This window comes from Balaenoptera ricei, chromosome 3 (assembly GCF_028023285.1).
Source record: "Balaenoptera ricei isolate mBalRic1 chromosome 3, mBalRic1.hap2, whole genome shotgun sequence".
Taxonomy (NCBI): Eukaryota; Metazoa; Chordata; class Mammalia; order Artiodactyla; family Balaenopteridae; genus Balaenoptera; species Balaenoptera ricei.
This window is the reverse complement of record NC_082641.1, coordinates 91,772,600-91,798,631: the sequence shown is the minus strand read 5'-3', so window position 1 is coordinate 91,798,631 and position 26,032 is coordinate 91,772,600. Positions and strand designations below refer to the sequence as shown.

Genomic DNA, 26,032 nt, shown 5'->3' with positions numbered 1-26,032 from the left:
TCCAGCTCTCCGGGTTTTGCCCGGCCTGGGAAGATGGGCGCTCTGCAATCGCGGGAGTAGGCACCTTAGGGGAGAGGGAGGAAGGGGAGGAGGCTCGTGGAGTCAGGGAACTGAGGGTGGCGACGGGGACGCGAGGGGAGGCCTCCCGGGAAGGGTGTCAGCGTCGTGCATCCGGCTAAGAAGCGGGCTCTCGACACCTGCGGACGCTCCAGGCAGAGGGAGCGTGTTCTTCGGCCAGAACTCTTTTCACTGCCCCAAGTCATGGATTTCTTTTTCAGGAAAAAGATAAACGCTTCCGTTTTTGCAAACTCAAAGCGGGGCTCGTGGTCCTACTCTGCTGGACTGCGCTGGATTCTGTACCCGTAACCCCAGGTAAGACCCGGAATGACTGATCTTTTATGCATTTTTAACACCTAACAAGAAATCTAATCCTCCTTGGGTCTTCCGCACTAGACTGGGAACAGTCTGCGCTCCTACATGGCATTGTGCACATTTGGTCCATTTCTGGAAATGGCTCACCCTCCTGACCTGGCATCACTAGAATTTGCCCCATCAGGTTTAATAATGTCAAGAGGGAACGTAATAAGTCTCATTTGATCCACACCACAGACACACCTGAAAGATGTCTCTATTATTGTCAACCCTATGATTTAGGAGGTAAAGTAACTACCTCATGGAGTTATCTTGGTGATAAAATAAGATAGTATATAATGCACTTATGACAATGCCTGCCACCTACTAAGTGCTCAATAAACGTTAGCTCTCATTATCTCCAACTTATAAGAAAACTGAGGCACCGGAACTTGTTTAAGGTTTCAAGCTTAGTAAGTGTAAGGGCAGAGGCAAGCCCAGGCAGGCATTCTAACTCCAGGGCAGGAGCCCTTAAACATGGCAGTATCCTTCTACCACAGCAGAAAAGGAACCACAATGAACCAATTTGTGGTTTAGTGAATGACTCACTCTTCTGTCCCAGACTTTCTGCCAGAGGTCTATGAAATCCTGTGGAAGTTTTCAAACACACCTGCAGATTCTTTGGCGCACCTCTCCTCAAGAGGTGGGGTCTGTCTCCTCCCCTCCAACCTGCGTGGACCTTTGTGACTGTCTTGATTTCTGAAGCCAGGTTAGAAAAGAAAATACAGATTCCATTTGGCTGTCTCACTTGGGACACGGATCTTTGAAGCCTTGAACTACCTTGGAAAATGTTTGGCTATGCTGAAGCTGCCATGCTGGAGAAACCATGCGGAGAGACCATGTAAAGACAGAAAGAGATGCCCAAGGAGCCTTAGGTGTTTGAGGCTTCCCAGCCCAGGTGCTACACCTGAGTGAGTCAGTGAGTGAGCCTTCTGAGGATGCTAGCCCTAGAAGCTGCAAATGCATGAGAGACCCTGAGCAATAATGGTCTAACTGAGCCCAGCCAACTCCCAGAGATATTAAAAGGATTATTGTTTTAAGTCATAAGTTTTGAGGTGATTTGTCACGCGACAATAGATAACTAGGATACATTCGTATGTTTTGAGACTGTTTGCCAGGTCATGAGGAAGGCGTCTCTGCCCTCTTCTCTCTTATCTCTACCCCATCCCCCTATTCCTACTTTAGTTCTTTTTAATTTTGTAAGTTCCCAGTATTTCAGAGCACTTAAAATCTTATGATGAATAGTATGCCATCTTAGAAAAGTCTTATCAATATACCCAATAATATTTGCTTAAAAGATGCTGTTAGCAATACAGATATTGCTGTCTACAACTGAACAAGGACTAATGCCCAAGTTTCAATAAATAAATAAATATTTTAGATCTTTATTTTTCAAATTTTTCATAAATAAGATTTTATTATTTTCTGACAATAAACAGCCAGACAGGAGTTGTTACCTTCAAGTTCTCCTAGAAAGTTGATAATTTGGGGGAAAAAAAAGAAAAAAAGCATTCTTAAAAATATGCATGGAGAGTCTGGAAACCCAAAAGGTTTTCCAGGATCTGAGTAGATCTCTTCATAACCACACTCCATTTACACAGAAAGTGGAGTGTAAACCTCAACCAATTATATCTCAAAGCAAAGAATGTTTTTCTCCTAAGAGAATATGTGCATGACAGCTCTGGGGATTTAAGTTTAAACCATCTTGAATTAAATCTGAACACATAAAAAGTGGATCTTGACAAATTTCCTAAACAACATTTGTTCATGCTTGAGTAACTCAGAAATGGCTGAACAGATAGGTTCAACCTTTCAGAAAAAAAATTTGCTTCTGAGCTAATATGAAGCATATGAAATTTCAGCTGAAAAGGTTACTAGGAGAGGGAGAAATTTCTAAGACATTGAAAATAGAGATGCCATATGAATATAAAGTTGATAAATGTAAAGTAGGAGCTTGGAATGAGAGCAATATCCATAACCATAAATCTAACAGTACTGGTTATGTCATAATTTCAAAGGTTTTGTGTATTTATTTGCGATGAGTACATAGCTCAACATTGTTGTCCTTATCCAGTTTTTTTCCTTCTCAGATTCCTCTTGGTTATAATAATACTTCATATTTATGTAAAACATATCAAAATACACTGTATACATTACAAGATATACTGTCTTCCATGTCTAACGTTGCCAGTTAAAACAACTAAAACAAGTGCAGCACTGTGCAAACTTGATTATCTGGTACTTGCGCTTCCAAATTCTGTTTACCTTAACTAGAACTACACGCTAGAGTTGGAATGAGGACCCCTATGGTGCCTTCTCCCAGCCCTTCTCTCTTTCAGGTGTTTTTATGAGCCCAGCTAAGTTCCCATATCCCTCAAGAAGCCTTCCTTCACCTCCCCAGGTCACACTGATCTCCCAGACCCCTCTTAGCTTGAAGCACACATTTTGACAGCAGAATCATGTAGTTTAGTGGTGACTTGCCTCCGCCACCTGGAGTATCAATTATAACAGTGAGGTAGAGTTGAGGGGGCTTGACTATCTTTCACTGAGCCCTTGTCATAGATCAGTAATGGTGTTTAAATACTCTAATGCTACCTAGTGGGGGAAAGTGTTTATCATTCCTATTTATGGGGCAGGGGATGGCAAGTGAGAGGAATTAAATCCAAAAAGTTTAAGTAATGTGACCAAGTAAAGGAGCTGGAATTGAACTCATATCTTCCTGTCAAGCTCATGTTCTTCATATTTACTTCACATTGTCTTAATATCAGGGCCAGTGCAATTCATGTTAGGCATTATACTTTTTGAGTGACACTGAAAAGGGATAACAATGATAAACTTTACTATATTTGTTAGTCATAGATTTACAATCACAGGAAGTTAACATGAGCTTTTACAATCTGTCCCAGGTTGGTTTTCTGGGAAGCAGACTCCAAGACAGAGTTTCACATAGAGGATGCTTACTTGGGAGTGCCCTTGGTGCCCCAACATGTGTGGAAAGGAGGTGAAGGGAGCAGCATGGAAAGAGGGAGAAGTCACGCTATGATGTAGGCCCCAGAGCAGCCTTGCCTGACCTCACAGAAAGCTCTGGAGCTAAAATGGCCTATATTGGTTCCCTATTACTATTGTAACAAGTTATCGCAAACTGACTGGCTTAAAACAGCACTAATATATTATCTTACAGTTCTGAAGGTCAGAAATTTGAAATGAGGGACTTTCCTGGTGGTCCAGCTGTTAAGCCTCTGCGCTCCCGATGCAGGGGGCCTGGGTTCGATCCCTGGTCAGGGAACTAGATCCCGCATGCTGCAACTAAGACCCAGCACAGCCAAATAAATAAATAAATAAATAAATAAATAAATAAATAAATATTTTTTAAAAACAAAGAAAGAAATCTGAGATGAGTCTCACTGAGCTAAAATCGAAGTGGCAGCAGGGCCATGTTCCTTCTGCAGGCTCTAGCAGAGAGCCCATTTGCTTGCCTTTTCCACCTTATTCTCTTTCTTCACAGCCGGCTCCTCTTATTATGCCCATCATTCACTTAGTCTTCCAAGCCAGAAACCCCAGAGTCCTTGCCTCCCTCTGCCCCTCACTTCCCACCTCCTGTGAGCCACCACGTCCTGGTGAATCTACCTCCTTAATATCTCCTCATATTGGTCTCTTTTCTCCATCCCCATTACCACAGCTTTTAAAGAGGCTCCTATTATGTCTTTCAAATAATCTGGCCTTCCAACCCATTCTCAGTGCTATAGCCCAAGTCCTCAGTATAAAATGAAAATGTCATCAGGTCCCTCCAGGCTTAAACTGTACCTTATTGGCTCACCTTTGCCCTCAGGATAAAATCCTGCCTGCCAGCGAAACCTTCCAGGCCTTCCATGATCTGACCCCTTCTCTCCTGCTTCTTCCCTTGCCCCTGTGCTCCAGTGCAAGCCATGTTGACTTTTATTTTTCCTACATAAGCTATCCTCCGTTATGCTTATATGCCACTGCAGGAGTCTCATACTTTCAAACCAGAAATGAATGAAGGAGGTGGGGAGTTCATACACCCACTCTAGCATCTTGGAAGGAACAAGACATCCAGGGACAACATGGGTAGTGGCAGTTATGAAGAGAAGAAAGCAGGCTGAGAGGCCTAGAGATCTGTGATTAATAAGGAAATAAGAGTGGGATTTAGAAGTTTGAGCACCTTTGTGGGTTTCTCCAAGAGGAAAAGCAAGGGAAATGTCTGGAGGAGAAAGAGAAATGTCACGACTGACAGAGCTGAGGGAACCATGAACCCTGGGACTTCCTGATCCCCACAGCTCTCCAGTAGGCATTGGCCTATGACATTTTACCTATCTTCTCAGGCCCTTTCCTCTCTAATTAACAATGAAGTTAATAATGGCTAGTATTTACTGAGAATTTAATATGCACCAGTCATTTTTCTTAAGTGCTTTAAACAATGTCTTATTTAATTCTTACATCAACCTTAAGAGGCAGGTGGTTTTGGTCCCATTTTACAGATGAGGGCACCGAAAAACATATGTCAAATGGCATGAAATAACTTTCCACAGTAGCACAGCTAGAAAAAGGAATAATTTTCTCATATATCTGCCTAGACTCAGATTTAGAGAAAGTTGACATCTCTTAGACAGCCTATCTTTTATCTGTGGGTAAGGACTTTGTTTTCATGGTAGTTTTTTTTATTGTAAGATAATTATCTTATGATTTATCATAAATGTATTAAATTTTATTTCCTTTGTTTAATGATTGCCATGTGCAAACAATGAACTTTCTCCTTGAGAAAAAGTGGAGTGTGATGATTATCTTTGTTAGATTATTGTTTTCTCCTTTAAGCAGATACACAGAGTGAGAAATGGTTAATCGTGGCAGTTTGGGCTTTCTTAACTGAATTGAATTTAATGCAAGGTTAATTCAATCAACTGATTCAGTGGCCTTGTAGAGGCATGACCTTTTCCCTGAGAGAACTAGAGATACAATTTATTAATGACATCATTCCAAAACTCTATGTGTATAAACAAAAATCTTAAACGTGGAGGATACTCAAAAATGTGAGACACCATGAACCAGACTTAGTATCATGTATTCATGCCAACGCTTTACTGGCATCAGAGCCCAATGTCACATCAAATTAATAAGATGTCATAAAAACAGAGGAGGTTTTAGCATCTAAATGTGTACCTTTCTTCCCCCATACCAAAGATATTTAGGAGGAAATATTTTAAAAACCAATATAAATAACAAGCCTCTAACAAACACAGCACCAATCAGAGTCTCAGATTTAAAAGTGCTGAAAAAACATCTTACATATTCTTCCCTTGAGAGCCCATCTTCTCATATGTATTTCTCATGCAACTGTTTTTCAGTCTAGCATATATATTGCATCAATCTCCATGTGAACAAATCAGATAATTGTATTAAAAATACACTGTAATTGATATAAATGAAGCAGTAGAAGAATGGAAGCTGTGAGGAAGAGATATTTGAAAACAGAAGCCCATATTTTAAGAAATATGGTTTGTCTCAAAAGACCTCATTCTCTTTGTAGTTAGAAAAAATCCTTATGTTCTAGCCTGAGCAAAATTAATTTGGATGCACTTTATCGTGAGACTTGTATGTGATGTTATTTCCTTGTCATCTGGTGGTCTGGAGATAACTGACTTTCTGAGACCTGGCAACTAATAATTTTTAGAAACACGTTAACTCTTTCATGTGATGGGACCCATTTAGTAACCTACTGGTGCTGTGGACAAAATGCTACTCTAGTGGCCAACAGGAACTGTTGGTCCACAATTGCCTAAATTAAGTCTCAGGAGTAGAATAATGCCCTTGCTTGATATAAAAACAACAACCATATAATATTTCATATTTTTTGTGCCTATTGAAACCCAAGGTAATAATCAGGCTGTGTCTGGTAGACAACATACTAAGAAAAAGAATGTTGGCATGGCATCTTCAGCCATCTGGGTGGCTCAATAGGGTTACTGCTCAGAGCTGACTAGAAATTGTCTGGTAGATTTAATCAAAATAGACACCAGTTCTGGATAATTCAGACCAAAAGAATAACGTTTCCTCTTACTAGAGAGTCTTGAAGAGGGAATTTGAGATCAATGCGAACCATGTCTTCAATGCTTCCCTTCGCTGTGTGAAGGCGAAATCTTGGTCTGCGTAGGATCACTGATGGGGCCATGTGAGGGGCAGTGTTTTCGCTGATGGACAATTGGGAGCCATTTGGATACTCAAATTCCTTTTCCAAAAGTAACCATCATAACACCCATGAAGGTTCTTTTTGGTGTTACCATCCCTGAGTGTCGCTAACAGAGAAAATGGAAAACTTAGTGACAAAACTGAGAATTTGGATAAAATTATCCAGTCTTTGAACTGGACTCAAATTGAGTGGTAGTGTGTCCTGTTAGAATTCTCATCACTCAACCTAAGGACACAAACTATTCAAATTAACAAAAAACAAAACAAAAAAACAAGTCATATGTGGTAAATAGGTGAGGGAAAGTAAGTGCATTTATTGATGTAATTAGCCAGTTTGATGGAAAGGTCAGTCAGTGAAAACAGTCGGAATAGCCTGTATGAATTGGTAAGACTTAGTTTAGCAAATATTTATTCTGCATTTCCAACCATGTGATCATGACAGTACTGATGGAAAAAGATACCGTCCCTGCTTCAAATATCTCAAATATATAAATCAATACTTGCAGTTCAGTTCCATATACTGGTGATGGATGCATGAAGAAGAGTCAGAATTTCTATAGATTTTGAAGTAAAAAATTAGGGATGGGGGAAAGAAAGAGAATCAGGAGACGTGTTATATTTTTAGTGACAAAAAAGTGGAATTTAAAACTAAGTGACCAGGAATTCCCTGGCAGTCCAGTGGTTAGAACTCCTGGGTTCAATCCCTGTTTGGGGAACTAAGATACCGCAAAGCCATGTGGCGTGGCCAAAAATTAAAAAAAATTTTTTAATTAAAAAAATAGGGACTTCCCTGGTGGCTCAGTGGTTAAGAATCCGTCTGCCAATGCAGGGGACACGGGTTTGATCCCTGGTCCGGGAAGATCCCACATGCCGCGGAGCAACTAAGCCCATGAGCCACAACTTCTGAGCCTGTGCTCTAGAGCCCGCGAGCCACAACTACTGAGCCCACGTGCCACAACTACTGAAGCCCGCATGCCTAGAGCCCGTGCTCCGCAACAAGAGAAGCCACTGCAATGAGAAGCCTGCGCATCGCAACAAAGAGTAGCCCCTGCTCGCCACAACTAGAGAAAGCCTGCGCACACAGCAACGAAGACCCAACGCAGCCAAAAAATAAATAAAATTAATTAATTAATTTAAATAAAAATAAGTGACCAAATGGCCTTAAGGTTCCCCTCAGCTTGGCAACTTTAGAAAGGCTTGCTTCTGATTCTAGGCCCTGACCTCCCTTTTCTTAGAGCAATTCTTTAGAAAACTTGTAATTGTAAATTTTTTCTCTGCCCTTTGAGATGTAAACCTTCTTAAAAGCGGCTTGCCAGTTTTACAACCCAAGACTGTATTTCTCAATGACCTGGGAACCATTCCTTTGAAATGTAATCATCAAGGAATATGGCACCCCCATACCCACTCTCTATGGGAGGGAGAAGCCTAACTTCTGTGGCACCAATTGGCAAACACATGGCCTAATCACAGAGAAAACCATTTACATAATCAGAAATAACTCAATGTGCTGGACACATCCCATTGATAAGTCTCCTAAAGTCCCCAAGTACTCTTCCACTAGCTCATTTTGCTCTTAAAATCCCTCCTGCCCTTTGTTTCAGTGGAGTTGAGTTAAGATTTGGTTCTGGATCCTCTCCTCAATTGCAGTAGCTTTGAATTAGGTCTTCCTTGCCTGTTTAACTTTGCTGCAATTTTGCTCCAACAACACAAAGTCAACAAGTAGACAAGAAAGGAGGACCTCTCCAGGCAGAGAGCAAAGCATTGGTCAGGGCCTGGAAGCATCATATTCTGCTATGTATATGGGGAGATCTACCCGTATTTGCTACATAAGTGAGGCTACAGTCCCCTCTGCCCACACTCCACTTTATGTACACGTGTATCTGAGAATTTTCCATCTCCACCCCATCAGCAGTGCCAGGACACAGTTAGGTGCATTTCTGAGAATCCCACCTAATATCTTCTCTCCCTCCCAGCCTGGAGGAATCTCATCCAAGACCTACATCTTCAGTCCTCTCCTATTACTGTTTCCCTCTGCTCCCTCCATACAATCCCCTAGCTGAGTGGGTTTGAATACAAACCACCCTGCCTTAGTCCTCTCCTGGGTCAAGGGGGGAGTTTGGCTAACTGTCTGAATACGGCATAAAGAAAATGGAAAACTGAGGCAGAAAACATAAATTGATAACTGAACAAAATTTACCAGACCAAGTCCAACCTCCTCTGTTAAGCAGTCTTGAGTCCCAAACTGATTTAAAAGCCACACTTCTGTGGTCCCAAAGCCCCACCTACCCAGCTAATGGGGTCTCAGCTCTGGGGCACTCCCGCATTGAGTCCAGAGGTACAGAATTCTCTTCAGTCTGTTTCCTCTTCAGATCTGCGACTAGAACTCTCCAATATTCACTCAGTCTTTTTTATCTTTTGATGAAAAGGTCCTAAGAGGTCTACTAGTGTAGTTCTGCCATTTTATACAAAGGAAACTAAGGCCCAGGGAACCGTGAGCACAAACCTACATGCCTGAAGCTGGTCAATCACACAGTCTGGGTTGGCACCCAGAACTCCTAACTGTCTGTTTAGGGCTTGCCCCCTCTACTGCACCCTGAGCTACTGAGCTCCTGTAGGCAAATTGCTAGATCCTTCTAGATTTCAGATTCCTTATCTGCAAAATGGGGTAACAGTAACTACAGGGTTATTATGAAGAGAAATGAAATGCCTAAGCACTTTGGTGCAGTCTGACAGTTTGTGTTCCATAAACACTAGATCTCTAGCCAGTTCTCTTCTTTCCTTTCTCATGGCATTTATCACACTGAGCTGATATCATTTATCTATGTCTCTATATCAGTTCATTACAAGCTCCTTTGCTGCAAGTTCCTTCAGGTATTTATTTGATTTCACCCAGTATGGTTGCCTAATAAATGTCTGTTAAAGAAATGAAATAACAAAGTCCTTTAAAAGAGGTGTAAAAACAGCTGCAGGTTTTGTGGGCACCAAAACTGTTTACAAGTAACCCCCTGAGGGAGGAGGTAATGGGAAGGTTTAGTCCAATGTGCACTGATTTTCTGTTTGCGATGATGAAGAACTTCTGGAAATGGGCAGTGGTGATGGTTGCACAGTTTGTGAATATACTTAATGCCACTGAATAGTGTATTTAAAAATGGTAAATTTTATGTTTTTTGATGTTTTTACCACAGTAATAATAACGAATCCTCCTGAGAAGTGGCATCTGTAGAGAACATTTATAGAATTGCAGGAGAATGGAGTCTACGTTTAGACCAATTGGAGACTCGACCTGGATCTGGAAGTTACTCCCCAGCAAAAGGAGGATGGGATGTGATTCTCTCCGAGCTCCACACGTGTGGCAGACAGAAGCAGCAGCCAGAACCACACAGACATTCCTCCCGCTGGTGCAGAGAGGAGATGTTCCTTGGCAAGAAGTGACTGCTGGGGAATTCCCTGGCAGCCCAGTGTTTAGGACTCGGCGCTTTCACTTCCGTGGGCCTGGGTTCGATCCCTGGCTGGGGAACTAAGATCCTGTAAGCTGCGCGGCATGGCAAAAAAAAAAAAAAAGAAAAAAAAAGACTGGTGGCAGCCATCTTGGGGAGAATATATTCAAGAACTTTAAATACAGTGGACAATCCCATATTTTAAATCTGGATGTTTAGGACCTGCGGATACAGAGACTAAGAAAATTTTGTATTTTCATATTACAGCACTGACTCCTGGGGACTTAGACCTTCCCTTGAACCTGGACGGGTTGCTCATATGAGTCACTGGCAGCCTCCCCAGCATTAAACCTCATTTCTGTCTCCATCTTCTTGCTGGATGCCCGTGCCCTATCACATCAGATCACAGCTTTGCTCTCGCCTGTGGAACAGTTAAGCCAGAGGGAGCTTGCAGGTTAAGAAGCCTTCCCCTATTATTAGGCAGCAAGTGATGGAAAAATCAAGATTCCTCATGTCCAGAGTGCACAGGTTAGGCAAGCAGTGCTTCTGACAGAACACGACCTTTGCCAGGCTTCTCGTCAGGGTGTGCAGCCAAGCTAGGGAGGTCCCTAAAATACTAACTCCTCTGAACAAGCCCCCTGGTCTCAAAGAGGAAGAGTTCTGACTCCTGGTTCCCTTTCTCTCCTTCTTCCCTATTTGAGGAGGGAGCAATTAGAAATCATGCAAGTAAATGTGAAATATGGAACATTTCTTTAAATTATGAATGTTTTTTGTAGTTGATTTTAAAAATCATGACTAGTCTTTTATCGCCACCTCGTGGCAAAAATTGGGCTTTGCAATGGACATTTAATTTTCAATCAGCTCTAAATTCTAGCTTTATTTGCTGCCTAAATACTGCTTGGAGACAGCATATGAGAAATCTTAAATTAACTAAGGAGACTAAATATTAGAAATTCAAATATAGGGGTTATTTCAGAATGCTTTCTAAGCCCTTAAATTTCCAGGTTTACCAAAAGGACACATATGACTGAGACTTGGTTCTAAGGTTGTGATGATAATGAAAACAATCATTGTAATAATATAGTTATCATCTATTGAGTGTTTACTATGTTCCAAAAAACATTCTAATACTTTTCAATACTACTTATTTACCCCACAGCAACTCTGTGAGGTAAGTTCTCTTTTATACAATTTTTAAAAGAGAAAACTGAGATAAAGGGAGTGAAAAATTTCCCCCAAGATCAACCACCCATTAACAAGGTAAAGCCAAGATTTAAAACCCAACAGTCTAGTTCCAGAACCTAAGCATAGGGTCAACATGTACATTAGTACTGTGGAATCAAAATTCTCCCCACTAATCTAATGCTCACTTATCCTTTAACTGGAACGTGGTTAAGTGTCAAATGTATGGGAAAGACAGAAGTGCCATAGGAATTCACAGATAGAACTTGACAAAAGCATTTCTCAGAGAAATTGCAGAGACAGCAGGAACTTGACTTCAAACTTTGGTGTGAAGTAGAAAGGTACAGAGGAGGAAGCATGGCCCAAGTAAGAAGGGACAGCGATGGAGGAAGGGAGGGAGGGTGGGTGCCGGGAACAGGACCAGGTAAATGAAGCAGAGAACAGGAGGACTTGCAGGGGAAGAGAGGAAAGTCAGAAAGGTCAGTCTGGGCCGTATTGTTCGTGGAGGACCTTAACATCAGATTAAGAAGTTAGATCTTTGGCCCGGTGGTTATAGAGAGTTATTGCAAGTATGGGTAATATGGATTGCGTTTGTAATTTTTTAAAAGCTAGATATGCCCAGTGTAGAAAACTTGGAAACCAGTAAAGAGAAAGCTAAAAGACCATCTGTAACTCCATCTCTCTTTGTATTACTTGGAATATATTTCCATTCTTTATATTACACACAACCCCCTTTTTTCCCCAAATAATACTGTTATTGCACTTTATGTAATAATTATACAGCATTTTAATGTTTTGGTTTTGTCTTTTATTACAGTGTATATCTATTATATATAAATAAAATAGAAGCATAACCATTAAAAGCAAAACTAAAATTATAAGCAATTCCAAGCTCCTACTGTTAACAGTCACTACTGTATGTGTATGCATGTATTTATCTGTGTGTGTATCCTTTTGAAAAAAATATAGATCCTATTCAAAAATAGAATAATTCATAAACGGTTTTAGACCCTACAGTTTTCTCTGAATGTATTATGAACATGTTACTATGTTGACATATGTATTTTTACAGCAAAATTTAATGGCTGCATCCTGTACAAAATAATTTACTCAATTAACCTCATACTTCTAATTGCCTTTGCATCTTTGCAGAAAATCAATTAAGCATATGTGTGTGGGTCTATTGCTAGATTCTGTATTCTGTTCTACTGATCTATTTGTCTTCTTGATTCTAATATCACAACCTTGATCAGTGTAACTTTATACTAAAACTTGAAGTCAGAGAGTATAAGTTAACCAACTTTGTTCTTCTTTTTCAAAGTTGTTTTGGCTATTCTACATCCTTTGCATTTCAACATGAATTTTAGAATTAGCTGTCAACATCTACCAAGGAGCCTGCTGAGATTTTAATTGGGATTGTGTTATACCTATATATCAAACTGGGGAGAATTGATATTTTATCCATGTTTATCCATAAACATGGCATTTCTTCTCTATTCATTTAGGAGTTCTTTAATTTATTTTCTTTTTTAAAAGATTTATTTATTTATTTTTGGTTGTGTTGGGTCTTAGTTGCGGCACACGGGATCTTTCGTTGTGGCACGTGGGCTCTTTATTGTGGTGTGTGGGCTTCTTTCTAGTTGTGGCGTGCGGGTTTTCTCTTCTCTAGTCGTGGCACACAGGCTCCAGGGCACATGGGCTCTGTAGTTGTGGTGCGTGGGTTCCAGAGCGCGTGGGCTCAGTAGTTATGGCACTCAGGCTTAGTTTCCCTGCAGCAAGTGGGATCTTAGTTCCCTGAGCAGGGATCAAACCTGTATCCCCTGCATTGTAAGGCAGATTCTTTACCACTAGACCACCAGGGAAGTCCCAGGAGTTCTTTAATTTCTCTCATTATATTTGTAGTGCACAGGTCTTCCACATTTTTTTTCTTATATTTATCTCTAAGTAGTTCATGTTTTATGTGATCATGAATGTTGTTATTTTAATTTCAATTTCCAATTGTTTGTTGCTAGTATATTGATCACACATCTTCCAACCTTGCTAAACTTAGTTGTTGGCTCTAGTAAATATATAGATATATAGATTCCACAGGATTTTCTATATAGATGATCATGTCATCTGTGATTAAAGACAATTTTACTTCTTCGTCTCCAATCAGGATGTCTTTTATTTCTCTTTCTTGCCTGGTGGACTGGTGAAAACCTCCAGTAGGATGTTGAATAGAAGTGGTGAGAGTAGACATCCTTGCCTGTTTCCTCATCTTAGCAGGAAGAAGTTCGCCTTTCATCATTATGTTAGCAGTACATAGATGTCCTTTGTCAGGTTGAGGCTGTTACTTCTGTTCCTAGTTTGCAGAGTGTTTTTATCAGGATCGACGTCGGGTATTTGTCAAATGCTTTTTCTTCATCATTGAGATGATGATATTGTTTTCCTTTTTTAGTCTGTTAACATGGTAAGTTACATTGATTGGCTTTCCGAATGCTAAACTAACTTTGCACCCCTGAGATGAACCCCTCTTGGTAACGATGTGCTATCCTTTTAATATGGTGTTAGATTTGATTTGATTCAATGTCTTCAACAGATATCTAGTCCCTGACTAATTTTCCTAAATCACTGCTTTTATGAGGTCAATATTTTCCCAGAAACTAATGATCCACAATATAATTTATTATCCTTTTAATATGGTGTTAGATTTGATTTGATTCAATGTCTTCAACAGATATCTAGTCCCTGACTAATTTTCCCAAATCACTGCTTTTATGAGGTCAATATTTTCCCAGAAACTAATGATCCACAATATAATTTATTAAAGCATTATGGAAATTTGTCCCAAATTAGATGTCCAACAAGAGAGAATTATTAAATAAAATTTGGTGTATCAATAAAGTATTATGCAATCAGAAAGAACATGTTATAGAAAAAAATGATCTGAAGAAAGTATTTGCACATTATTGAATATGAAGAAAAGCATGAAACAAGCCACCTAACAGTATATACAAATTCTATAAAAAGTAAACACTCTTTGACTCAGAATTTTTGCTTCTTGGAATTTACCTAAGAAAATACTAAAGAATGGGTGCAACGATTCCAAGTTCATCTTCGTCCAAGAATTGTTTTTAATAGCACAAAAATTACAAACAACCTACAAGTCCAAATATATGGGATTGAATTTCTGTTTGCAATCAAGATAGAGTATCAAAAGACATACAAAGTATGTTCTCTGACCACAATGGAATTAAATTAGAAATCAATAACAGAAAGTTATCTGGACAAAACCCTACTTGGAAATTAAGTGACACACTTTTAAATAACCCATGAGTCAATAAAGAAATCTAAAGCAAAATTAGGAAAAGTTTTAACTGAACAAAAATGAAAACATAGCAAAAGAAATTTTATGGTATACAGCTAAAGAAGTAATATTACCTAAAGCAGTAATATAGGGGGAGTATTCTTCCTGTATATACCTATATTGAAAAAGGAGAAAGACCTTGAGTCAACGGCATCAGCTTCCACCTTAAGAAACAAGAAAAATGTCAAATTCCTTAAAAGATACAAACCACAAGGCTTATTCAAGAAGAAGTAGATAACCTGAGGAGCCCGGTATCTACTGAAGATATTGAATTTGAAACTTTAAACCTTCCTGTAAAGAAAATTCCATTCTCAGATTTGGGCTGAGAAGGACTGGAAGTAGGGAAATGTATTCCATACCATTAAGATTCTAATATAATACTATAAACATGAGGTTGTGGTGGTGACAGAGGAATGAAGACGTCAGGATGGGTGGAAGAAATATTAAAACAAAAGATTCAAAAGACTTATTGACTGATGTAGGAATTCAAATTAATTTATCTTTAAAGCAGTGGCATTTTTAGGTAAAACTGTGTCTTCACTTTTATCTTTAAAATATCTATTTTCTTAGCATTTATTCTCACTTGTCAGGCAGTAATATTTTCTAATTATTCAATAAGGGTTTCTTCATAGAAGGAAACCAGGGCAAATGTTTCTAAAGCAATTATATCTGAGAAAGAACAGGATTCATATAACTCCACATTACCTTCTAAGAAATTCTCTTAGTCCCTTTTGAATTATATCCTTTCCACATAAAGAAATAGCAAATTTGAGAACTATCTCTATCTTATTATACATTTATTTGTTACCCTGCAATGTGTCGAAGCAAAACCTGTTTGGTCACTTGACTAGAGAAGGAGAACTCATCCTGTCTTCCTGTCAATAAATCCCTGAGAGGACACAGCCCACCCCTGGTTCCTGCAAGTGCCTCCAGAGTGCCTGGAGCTGGGCAGCGGCTTGCTGGGCTTGTTCAATGGACGGAGAAGGCCCATGTCTAAGCCTTCCACTCACATCTTGCTTTACCCACCTCCTTTCCTTTGTACTTCTCTTTCCTACCTCTCTCACCTTATAATATTTTTAAAATTTATTTTTTATTGAAGTATAGGTGAATTACAATGTTGTGCTAATTATTGCTGTACAACAGTGACTCAGTTATATATATGTATACATTCTTTTTTCATATTCTTTTCCATTATGGTTTATCACAGGATATTGAATATAGTTTCCCTGTGCTATACAGTAGGACCTTATAATTTTTGAATGCTAAGATCTAAGAAATGTTCATAATTGTGTGCCTTGCACAATTTATCTCTTATTTTAGCAGATTATTTAGCTCTTTGCTCAAAATTTTAAAAATAAGATCTGTCATCTCATTTTAAGGTTTCTTCTGAGCACTTACCTAAAACCCTTTGCCCTGGCCGGGTCGTCACAGTCACAGCGAGGTTAAAAACTAGATGCCTGACGTCATTGCTATCAGGAGGCTCGATCAATGGCCAGGTCCAACTCATTAGACTAAGCAACAAATTTCTTCACAAACCCCACAGAAAAATAGAAAGTACACTATATGTTTCTCTATTGCTCATTTAATGTCAAAAAGCAATACTATGATGATCTAAACATGCTTGAAGAATGCCCAGTTTCCGTTTACCTTTTGGTCTTCGGGAATTTTCTAGTAGGTCAGTTGCATAACTACCTCAACCACAAACTCAGTTTCACAGCAGTCAAGAAGCACCAACTTTAAATTTTTCAAGTTATGAATTATTTCCCTCATTCCTTAAGCTCCACCTGCAACTTTGATGGTCTTAAGCTGTTTAAATCCCCTTTATGTCATGTGCATGTAATAACATCGGTAATGACTACTCACCCCAATCCTACCTAAAGCTTTAAAAACACTATGAACTTCTCCACTACCGTCTCAACATTCATTAATGAAATCTCTGAAGTGAACACATTGGAAGCATTTATACCATGTGATGTAAATTTCTGTTTAGTGTAAACGCTGGCAGCCCAAAACTCTCCTGATAATGTTTTTTTTTTTCACTTTGAAATACTTCAGTGTGTTATCTTTAAAAAAGATAGAAGCTTTCTTATATAAATGTAGTTCCATTATTGCTTTTAACAACATTCTTTAGAATTCCTTAATATTTCTAATTAACATTCTGTAGTATAATGGTTTTTTAGGCAGAATAAATATCATTCTATTTTCAATCTTTTTGTTAAATACTTACTGACTTGGTACCTTGGGAAAGTTACTTAAATTGTGTAAGCAGGGGTGTGTTAGAACAGGAGCCAGCTTGTAAGAGCCAATTGTTAAACTTTCAGGAATTTTGCCTAAAAGTTTTTAAACCTTTGGAGACTTGAAATCAGCCATGGTAGGAGTATTTACCACAGATGGTGTCAAATGCTACAAATGGGGGCATTTTTTTTCCCCATAGAAAGCTGGTTTACCTCTAAGCCTTAGTTTCTTCATCCATAAAATGAAAAAAAAATTCCAATCTGTATTGGACACATTCAGTTGCAGTAAACAGAATCTCTCTGCTAGTTTTGTTTTGTTTTGTTTTGTTTTTAATTTGGCTGTGCTGCATGGCTTGAGGGATCTTAGTTCCCTGACCGGGGATTGAACCCATGCCCTTGGCAGTGAAAGCGTGGAGTCCTAACCACTGGACTGCCAGGGAATTCCCTCTGCTAGTTTAAATAGAAAAGGAATTTTCCAGAGAGCACTATAGAACTGTAGGGAAGACTGATAAAATCAGTTATAGTTTGAGGTCTCAAAAATAAATCTGAGAGTCATAGCGTAAAACTGGGCCACCAAGGGACCTATTGCCTCTTTCTATGTTCAGGAAGCCACCTGTCCATTTGGGAAGCTGCTGCTATGGTTACCGGTTATTTATTTATTTATTTATTTATGGCTGCACTGGGTCTTCATTGCTGTGCACAGGCTTTCTCTAGTTGTGGCGAGCGGGGGCTACTCTTTGTTGCAGTGCGCGGGCTTCTCATTGCGGTGGCTTCTCTTGTTGCGGAGCATGGGCTCTAGGCGCGCGGGCTTCAGTAATTGTGGCTCATTGGCTGTAGAGCACAGGCTCATTAGTTGTGGTGCACGGGCTTAGTTGCTCCGCGGCATGTGGGATTTTCCTGGACCAGGGCTTGAACCCATGTCCCCTGCATTGGCAGGTGGATTCTTAACCACTGCGCCACCAGGGAAGCCCTGGTTACCAGTTTTAAAACTACTTTGCTTCTACCATGACCAGGAAAGCTTCTCTGATCAAGAAGCCACTGCAGGCAAACCAGAGACTTCCACATTGCCTTTCCTGGCTCTTGCCTTCTAAATGTTTCAAGAGAGCATCTGACTGGCAGAAACTAATTCATAACCACAGCTGTAGCTGCATGGGAGACTCAGATATATAGTCTTTATTTGGAGTGATCTTATGTCCAAATAAAACATTGGAGGTTCTATCACCATAGATTAAAAGAAAGGGGAAGAACAGCTATTGGAGGACATCTAGCAGTCTGCCATAGACCACCACTTCCATCCCTGAGATCTGTGAGCACCCTTTTTCCCAAATAGGGAAAATTCATACCTTACCTAAGAGGAATGACTTCAAAGTTCCATCTTCCAGAGACTAAACCCAGCTCAAAGACCAGGATATCTGAGTGACACAAAGTTCTCTCCATTAGGTCCAGATGTGGCTACCTGTGGACAGGTGATCCAGGAAGTGACTGGTGAGTTATTCCCCCATGCCCAACACACACACACACACCACTTCTATGGTGGAATAGGAACAGGATAACTATAATAAAAAGTTCCCTTCCAAAAAAAAAATATTGCAATGGGCAGAAATTTCAGAGATGTCTGCCCTGGCAATAGACTATTATAATTTTCTAGGTTAGCCCATCCAAAAACCTCTGGTTCCTCTATTATCTCCATGACTACTGGCTTTGTTTTCTTGGAGGTCCTTCTTTGTCCATTAGCCTCCTCGATCACATCTTCATTGGGCATTGGAGAGTCTGCCCTTCTTGGGGCTGCAAAACTTTCACATCCTGCTTTTTGCCAGTGTAGGTTTGGGTACTTAAGTTTGCATTATACTCAGTCAGGCTTTGGCAGGCCAGGTTTATGGTTTCTCTGGTAAAGAATTTCCTCTTAACTTAATAGGCATCCAGTCTTTCTTCTGGTCAGTTGCAGTGTAAAAATTGTACCCAAAGAAATCATCTAGACATTATATATGTGTGTGTGTGTATACACACACACACACACGTATATATGTGTGTATACACATATGTGTGTATACACACATATGTGTACATATGTATATACACACATATGTATTATATATATTTATCAATCAAATACATATATATATAAAAGTCTGCAGATCTTGTTTTAATTATTACCTGCTATGATCTGCACAGCCTCTTTTCAACCTAATTATGGTGTTTATGGGTTGAATTGTGTACCCCCAAAAAAGATATGTTTGATTCTTAACTCCCAGTACCTCAGAATGTGACCTTATTTGAAGACAAGATCTTTACAGTGGTAATCAAGTTGAAATGAGATCATTAGGGTGAGCCCTAACCCAGTATGACTGGTGTCCTTATAAAAAAAGGGGAAATTTGGATGCAGTCATGCACACAGGTACAATGTCATGTGATGATAAAGGCAGAGATCAAGGTGATGCAGCCACAAGCCAAGGAACACCAGAGGTTATCAGTAAACCACCAGAAGCCAGGGGAGAGCCATGGAACAGATTTTCCCTCTCAGCTCTCAGAAGAAACCACCCTGTGGACACCTTGATCTCAAACTTCTAGCCTCTAGAACTGTAAGACAATAAATTTCCGTTGTTTAAGTCACCCAGTTTGCAGTACTTTTTTATAGCAGCCCTAGCAACTAATAGAGGCAGCTTCCATAATGCCCTAAAATAAGGGTCTTGAGTGGTAGGGCAACACCCTTAATCTGATCTGTGCTGTGTACTGATTCTTCTTGCCCAGCCCAGAAGGCTTTCTAGAGATTCTTATAAATAGTTGGGGCCACTGTACTCCTTCACAGCTAACTCTTATTATCACTTTAGTGTGGAGGTACAGACACAGTGGACATTTTTTAACGCTGTGAAGCACCAAATCGTCAGGCTTACAAATATTTTAGATTCTCTGACACAGGTTGAGATTCTCTGCTACAGCTTTAGATTCTCTGTCCTTTCCTTAGCAGAGATACAGCTTGCCCTCAGTGTCCTCAGGTTCTGCGGTTGAATTGGTGAATGCAGAACTCGTGGATAAGGAGGACCAACTGCTACCTGTCCTTCCTCATCATCTGCTTCTTGGACTGCTAAGTTAAGAAAACGTACATTAATATACTTTAGGGCATCACCCCATTTCTAAATTCCAGATTTTGTATTGGCCAACGTTCACTTGCAAAGAACAGAAGCCATTTTAACTAGTCTAATCAGAAAAAGATTTAGTACAGGTTTTGTTATTGCTTAGAGAATCAGTTGGAGGGTTGAAGAAATCCTTTCTGAACAGTTCAACAGTGTGGAGCCAGCAATGCAGATGTTCCTACAGCTGTTGGGAAACCATCGGGATCATAAGGCAACCTTAAACTGGGTCAGGGCATTGGAAGACAGAAGCCTGCCTAGAATTGCAGAAGCAGTAAAGCATGATTTTGACATCTCTTCAGATCTCTCAAGAGTACATCTTATTGGCAGGACCCAAGTCCATTCAGAGCTCTAGCTATCAGAGTGCCTGGGAAATGTCTGTTTTTCTGGACTCTGATGTGCCCAGCTAAAAATTAACAGCTCTAATTCTGTGAGAGAAAAGGGAGAGAAAAGGGGGAAGGAGATAAAGAAGAAGTAGTCAGATTATGAATGTAAATATTTTAGAATTATCTCTGACACAGAGCAGGCCCTCACTGACAAATTTATGGAAGCACGAGTTCTTAAGAGAGAAAATGTGAAATCAGAAACAGGAGATTTCCTCTGGAGGAAAAATTGACCTTGTAAGTCAAAGGTCCTGGTCCAACTGAATTCTCTTATACTTTGTTCCTTCTTAAGTGGTTTTACCTCCCCATGTGTTTGATACCTGTGATTCAAGGAAATAAGGGCTCTCAGATGTGTATCAAGACTGCGTTTATCTCTTTAAAATTTTAAATCTTAAACCTAGATTTGTGAAATATGTTTTAGAGCAGAGATGAGCAAAGTTTTACTATAAAGGTTCAGATAGTAATGTTTCCATCTTTGCAGACCACATAGTGTCTGTTGTCATTTCTCAATCATGACATTGTGGTGTGAGAGCAATCATAGTACATAGATTAGTGAGTGTGCCTATGTTCCAACAAAATTTTACCTACGAAAAATGTGGCGGACCTAATTTGGCACATGGGTTGTCATTTGCGGACCCTTGTTTCAGGGTGAAATAAATTAAAAAATAATTCTATCAGAGTTACCTTGCTGATCATATCAGTCCACAGATATGGACTATAGTTGGTCCTTTCTCTTCTCTCTCTGCGTGTAGAGTCCTTTCTTTTACACAAACACTCAACCTAATTTCTGGTGTTTGAGACCGGCACTTCCCTCTGCTTGGTTTCACTTTACAGTCATGTATCGATGTTCTGACCATTTGTGAACCTAAAGACAACAGGAAATTTCTTTAACTTCAATAACCGTCTTTACAGTGGAGATAGCAAGCTGCTACCAACTGTGCTCGGCCACACGTGAAGCAACCAGTGTGTTTTTCTGTCGGCCTCGACTGTGGGCTGGCTTTGCCTACAGGCTCCTGATCTTCAGGTACCGTGAGTACACATGAGCTGGCATGGCCTCCCACAGCCAGACAGAAATTCTACTGCTGTCCCTGATGGGGCACCAGCTTTCCTGCTGACATCTGACCTCTGTCACTCATTAGCTATGTGATTTTAGGATAATTACCTAAACTTCCTAAGCTTCAGTTTCCTAGTAAGCAAGATGGAGATCATGATAATATCTACCTAGAGCAGTGCCTGGACTATATTAAACAGTCCATAGATTTTATCTACAAGGGTGAATTTGGTATCAGTCAGTTATATAATATTTTTTAAATTTTTATTTATTATTTATTTATTATGTTTATTTTTGGCTGTGTTGGGTCTTCGTTTCTGTGTGAGGGCTTTCTCCAGTTGTGGCGAGTGGGGGCCACTCTTCATCGCGGTGCGCGGGCCTCTCACTATCGCGGCCTCTCTTGTTGCGGAGCAGAGGCTCCAGACGCTCAGGCTCAGTAGTTGTGGCTCACGGGCCCAGTTGCTCCGCGGCATGTGGGATCTTCCCAGACCAGGGCTCGAACCCGTGTCCCCTGCATTGGCAGGCAGATTCTCAACCACTGCGCCACCAGGGAAGCCCCCAGTTATATAATTTATGACGATTACAATATTGCTGGTCAGCCTTCATTTGCATCTGAATATTTTGATATATGAACAAGTAAAATTTGAGTTTTGTTTGCTTGTTTTGTTTGTTTTAATCATGGTCTAACATGAATATTTTCTATACATTGGTAGAGCATGTTTTACTATTCAGTTGCCCTAAATTTTCTTAAAAGTGCACTTAAAAAAAAATAAATTAGCATAAGCTTTAAACAATAGAGCAGACAGCACAGAAGAGTAAAGCACAAATTTAAGTAACAGAAATAAATAATAAGGACAATTCAGTATTTTACCCACTGAATCTTAACATTTGCCTGTGCCTCTGGCCCACTCTCTTCTCACACAAACCTTGCTTCCTTTTCTTTCCTGCTAGTGCTTAAACACTAGTCAGACTGGTTTTATTTTATTTTATTTATTTATTTTGTAAATATTTATTTATTTGGCTGCACTGGGTCTTAGTTGTGGCAGGCGGGCTCCTTAGTTGTGGCTCCCAGCTCCTTAGTTGCAGCATGCAAACTCTCAGTTGCAGCATGCATGTGGGATCTTGTTCCCTGACCAATCCCCTGCATTGGGAGCGCAGAGTCTTATCCACTGTGCCACCAGGGAAGTCCCCAGACTGGTTTTAGATTTGCTATGGGACATCATCCAGAAGTCACATTCAGAGATCCCCACCTCCAAAGATTCTGATTTAGTAGTTTCAGGATAGGGCTTGAAGTCTGTATTTTTAAATGCTTCCCATCCATGAGGCAGATGTATGGGAGATTTGGGGACCTCTGTTCCACACTCTAACTCGTGTTCTCATCCAAGGGCTTCCCCCCAACCCCTGCTACCATTTCTCTGTGCTCACCAGTGCCAAATCTGTGCCAGCCTCCAGCCTCTGCAGCCAGTCTTGAACACTTAAAACACTGCAAAGAAGATATTCTTCTTTTAAAGTTTTTTTTATTGAAGTATAGTTAATTTACAATGTTGTGTTTCAAGTGTACAGCAAAGTGATTCAGTTGTACATATACATATATATATATATACACATTCTTTTTCAGATATTTTTCTTATAGGTTATTACAAGATATTGAGTATAGTTTCCTGTGCTATACAGTACGTCCTTGTTGTTTACCTATTTTATCTACAGTAGTGTGTATGTTTTGTTTTCTATGTCTATGAGTCTAATTTCTGTTTTGTAAATAAGTTCATTTGTATCATTTTTTTTAGATTCCACATATAAGTGATATCATATGATATTTGTCTTTGTCTGACTTAACTTCACTTAATATGATAACCTCTAGGTCCATCCACGTTGCTGCAAATGGCATTATTTCATTCTTTCCTATGGCTGAGTAGTATTCCATTGCATATATGTACCACATCTTCTCTATCCATTCATCTGTCTATGGACATTTAGGTTGTTTCCATGTCTTGGCTATTGTGAATAGTGCCACCAGAACATTGAGTGCATGTATCTTTTCAAATTAGAGTTTTCTCCAGGTATGTACCCAGTAGTGGGACTGCAGGATCATATGGTAGCTCTATTTTTGGTTTTTTAAGGAGCCTCCATACTGTTTTCTATAATGGCTGCACCAATTTACATTCTCAACAACAGTGTACGAGGGTTCATTTTTATCCACACCCTCTCTAGCATTTATTATTTGTAGACTTTTTAATGATGGCCATTTTTACTGGTGTGAGGTGATACCTCACTGTGGTTTTGATATGCATTTCTCTAATAATTAGTGATGTTAAGCATCTTTTCACATGCCTGTTGGCCGTCTGTATGTCTTCTTTGGAGAAATGTCTATTTAGGTCTTCTGCCCATTTTTGGATTGAGTTTTTTTTTTTTTTTTTTTTTTTGCTATTAAGCCTCATGGGCTGTTTGTATATTTTGAAAATTAATCCCTTGTCAGTAGCATCATTTGCAAATATTTTCTCCCAGTTCATAGGCTTTTTCGTTTTGTTTATGGTTTCCTTTGTGGTGCAAAAGCTTTAAAGTTTAATTAAGTCCCATTTGTTTATTTTTGTTTTTATTTCCATTACTCTAGGAGACGGATCCAAAAAAATATTGCTGCTATTTATGTCAAAGAGTGTTCTGCCTATGTTTTCCTTTAGGAGTTTTATAGTATCCTGTCTTACATTTAGGTCTTTAATCCATTTTGAGTTTATTTTTGTGTGTGGAGTTAGAGAATGTTCTAATTTCATTCTTTTACATGTAGCTGTCCAGTTTTCCCAGCACCACTTATTGAAGAGACTGTCTTTTCTCCATTGTATATTCTTGCTTCCTTTGTCATAGATTAATTGACCAAAGGAAGAAAGTGTCACAAGAGAAAAGGGGTCCTCTATTCCCTAAAAGCTCTTTTCATCCTAAACGAGGGAAAGTCAGCTCAAACTGATGTTAAAAAAATTATTGGATTATATAAATAAAAGGTTCAGGATTCAATCCAGCTCTGGAATTGGTTGGGGGGGTCACTTTATAAACTGCCCCAGCTTCAACAGGTTTCCTACAGCAGGGATTTAATAAATACTTGTTGACTTGAATTAAGGCTATGAATTTTTCTAAGGGGTTATATTTATTAATGTTTATTAATATTAATGTTTGAAATATTTTATTAACATTCTTCAGTATGTAATATTTGATTTTCTTTTTGATCAAAGTTTGGGGGACAGATTTTTTTTAAAAAATTTCAAGTAGTTGGGGATTTTTTCCATGTTTTTATTTTGCTTTTTAGTTCTAGATTTATTGCCTCCTGGCAGAAATAGTGGATATATTATTTCTGTGTTTTGGAATTTTTTCTGTTTTTCTTCTTGAAAATTCCTTTTTTAGATATGTTAATATATTCAGTCTGATTACAGTCAGGAATTGGCAGGGAAGCTATTTTTCCTCTCTAGGGTGACTTTCTATAGCTGGTCAAATACATTATATATCTCTTTTATACTTAAACTTTAGATGGATAGCTAATTTCCATCTACTCCACCTATTCCAAACTATTTGGATAGGGGACCTGTCTGTTGCCCTATATATTACTGTTCTCTTGTGAGGATAATAATAATAATGCATACCTTATGAGGTTATCAGGATTAAATGAGTTAATACATGTAAAATGCTTAGCACTGTGCCTGGTTCATGGTCCTCAATAATAGCTTCAGATAATATTATTTAATTTTTTCTGAACCTGCAGTTTTGCTTTTAGTAGCATTCCACTTTGATAGACACAGAGGGGTTTTGAATTAGCCCAATTTCTTTCTAACCAAGAAAAACAAGGCAAAAGATGAAGAGCAAAGGGCAAAGAAACAAAACCTCCCTACAGGAGTAAGTGTGATGTATGACTTTATGCAGCAACCCCTTTCAAAAAAAAAGTCAAGTTGATTTTCTTTTAAACATATTCTACCAGATTCTGTGAGAATATGCAAAGCTACTGAGCAATGTACCCAGCTCAAGTCTAATAATGAGAGATACTAATCTTCTACTTTTCTGAAATGGTTAAGTGGACTTGTTCCTCTCCACCATTTAACTGTGTAAACCTTCCAGGCAGGGATTAGGACTTTCATTTCTGGTCCGCCTGCTGTGCACAGGTATGTGCCTGACAGCCTGTGAAACACATTATGAGTTTCATGGGGGTTAAGAGCCCCAGTTTCAGAATCCAGAAGACCTGGACCAAATTCCAGTTCAGCTACTCAGAAATTACGTAATCTGCCTTAACGATCTATGCCTGGGGCTCCATTCACTTGCTAGTTATTATTGGCCAATTATCGTGGTTCTTGTTTGCATGTATGTACGGAAAATACCTTGAGATAGTCATGGAAAAGTGCTTTGGTTAAAGTTTTACATACTTTATATCTCATTAACTCCACACAGCCCCCCAAGGTAGGTGTGTTTTACAGATGAATACATATAAGATAACGGAAAAGTAATCACCAAATTATTATTCCTTTTATATATAAACAATGAGGTAAGATTTTTAAAATCTGCCAGTAATAACTAGCAAGTGGTGTTTGGTGATTCTTTTAGTGATGCTAATTAAAATTTTTATGAAGTATTGCTTATTCTCAGTGCAAGTCTATCAAAAATGCCTAATGGTGTAGCCTTGCA

General features: G+C 39.3%; 1 long non-coding RNA gene across 1 annotated transcript; it reads left to right on the top strand.

Annotated features, from left to right (window-relative positions):
- The first annotated feature begins 2 nt into the window (after window positions 1-2).
- Window positions 3-10,084, top strand: LOC132362424 (uncharacterized). Its single transcript, XR_009502369.1, has 3 exons — window positions 3-56; window positions 279-372; window positions 9,798-10,084. It is a non-coding gene; the product is annotated as an uncharacterized LOC132362424 (long non-coding RNA).
- The last annotated feature ends 15,948 nt before the right edge of the window (window positions 10,085-26,032 follow it).